Below are 2,603 nucleotides of genomic sequence, written 5' to 3'. Positions count from 1 at the left end.
TCCCTCTCCACCAGCTCACAAGCCACCTCAGCCATCCCCCGCCCATGGGGGAGTGCGCAAAGCCACCCAAGGCCTAGGGGTGGCCCGCAAGCCACCCCTAGTGGTGGTCTCGCAAGCCACCGCTGGCATAGGGGGTGGCCGCGTGAGCCACCCCCTGGCCATCTAGGTGGCCGCGTGAGCCACCCCGTTAGAGAGAGAGAGAGGGAGACAGATCCGGCGGCGGGTGGGTGGCAGCAAATGGAGGTTGGCGATGGTTCCATGACTTGTGAAAGGATTAATCCTGTGTTTTGCTATCTTGATTTTTTTTATTTTTTTTTTGGAATTGATGAGGTGTCTCACTATGAGTGGTGGGCACAAAAACAACCTTTTGTGCAACATCCACACAGAAGACGCTCTCAATTAACCAGATGTTTTTAGTTAAAGCTGCATCATGATGACAAATGCAAGATCTCATAAATTACGATTGGAATCCCCGGCAATGGAGAAAAATTGTCCATCATAAATTTTATCAATCCTGGCCCTTCAATGTCATCCAAGAATCTACAAGTCACCATGTGTCATACTAATAATAAAATAATAAAGTATTATTTAAATTTTAAAAAATATATATAAAAAAATGGGGTGACTGACCACCTTAGCTAAGACATGGGCCACCCCCAACCGGTCCTTGGGAGTGGCCGAAGCGGCTTACCCCATAGGGCCAAACCGGCCCCAAGCTAATCGATTTGCTGTTCTCCAGCTTCGTTCTCTCCCTCGTTCAGGATCCAAAGAAAGAATCTTTAAGGTTTTATGATTCAGAGATTTATCTTTATTGTTCTAATGCCAAGAAAAGAATTCCGAAGCCCATTTCAAAACCCACCCAATTCTGCCATTGGACCAAACAACCAAGATCCCACCCCATTTTTTCCTTCCAAATTCTTGAACCCATTTTCTAATTTTCCGTTATGACCCCTTGAGCATTCTCAATAAGGGAGTTTGTTCCTAAATTTAAAGAATATGTCCAAAAAATTACAAAAAAAATCTACAGTAGATTCTCTAAATGAACTCTAAGCATTAGGATTGCTATAGTGAAACCCAATGTTCTAGGTTCCACTATTACAATCCTTATGATTATTAAAATAAAATAAAAAATGTTTCTCTCTCATCTCTCCTTTCATATATATAATATAATTAAAAATATATATATTTTAATGATATAGAGAATGATTAAGAGAAGCTATTGGGTGTATTTTGACATAGGGAAGTAAAAAGTAGTTTGGAGCATTAAATGTAAGAAAAATGACGAGAAAACTGCTGGGAATGCTCTACACCAACCAAACCAAATCATGTCTAGCCAAACTATTGACGGGCGACGACAACCGCTCCTGACGAACCAAGCCGTGTGCTGCTACTACCTCAGGGAGCTCATGAATTTGCTGTACCTGGAGAAGGAGATGCGGTAGAGGGGTTAAATTTTTCGGATTTGGTCCTAGGGGTTGCCAAACCACCCCCAAGGGCCAGTTGGGGGTTGCCGAAGCCACCCCATGTCTCCGCTAGGGTGGCTGGCCACCCCATATGGCAAAAATGGGGTGGCCCACCACCCCATTTTTTTATGATTTTATTATTTTGTTTTATATATTTTTAAAATTTTAAATAATATTTTGTTATTTTATTATTAGTGGGACACGTGGCGTCTTGTAGATCCTTGGATGACACTGAAGAGTTAGGATTGATAAAATTTATGATGGACAATTTTTCTCCATTACTAGGGGAATAGGATCATCTCCAGTCCATAATGGACTGAAGAATATCCAATTCATGGCTGAAATTTCTTCTTAGAAATTGTACAGCCACAAATAAGACATATGTCCTACTAAAAAAACAAAAATAATTAAAAAAATAACATTTCAGGTTAAAAAAATATAATAAGTTAATTAATAAAAAAAAAAAAAAAAAAGGTGACCGAACCACCCCCAAAGGCCATAAGGGGTGATCAAAGGCCATGGGGTGGCTTCGGTCACACCAGGCTGGCCCGTCTAGGGTGCACTACAAGAAATTAGGTCTTTAGGGGCGACTCAAAGTCGCCCCTAAAGGTCCTAAAGTGGACGCTATTGCCAACAGCGTCGACTTTTCGACCCTAAAGGTGTCGACGCTAATAGTCCGACCCTAATGATCAAATGTTTGATTATCAGGGTCCACTTAAAAGTCGACCCTAATGATCACTTTTAGCGTCCACTTTATCGACCCTAAAAGTCACAATGTTTTGACCCTAAAGATGATGTACACGGAAGCAAAAGTCGACTCTAATAGGCAAGCATTAGCGTCCACTTTTAGTTAACCATTAGGGTCGACTTTGTCGACCCTAATGGTCCTTAAAAAAAAAAAATAATAATAACTATCAGCGTCCAAACCAAAGTGGACGCTGATAGTTAACCATTAGCGTCCACAAAGTGGACCCTAATGGTCCTAAAAAAAAAATTAAAAAATTAACTATCAGCGTCCAAACCAAAGTGGACGCTGATAGTTAACCATTAGCGTCCACAAAGTGGACCCTAATGGTCCTCAAAAATTAAAAAAATAAATAAAAAATAAAAAATTAACTATTAGCGTCCAAACCAAAGTGG

This window comes from Corylus avellana, chromosome ca5 (assembly GCF_901000735.1).
Source record: "Corylus avellana chromosome ca5, CavTom2PMs-1.0".
NCBI lineage: Eukaryota > Viridiplantae > Streptophyta > Magnoliopsida > Fagales > Betulaceae > Corylus > Corylus avellana.
The sequence above is the reverse complement of the archived record's forward strand: the minus strand, read 5'-3'. Positions refer to the sequence as shown.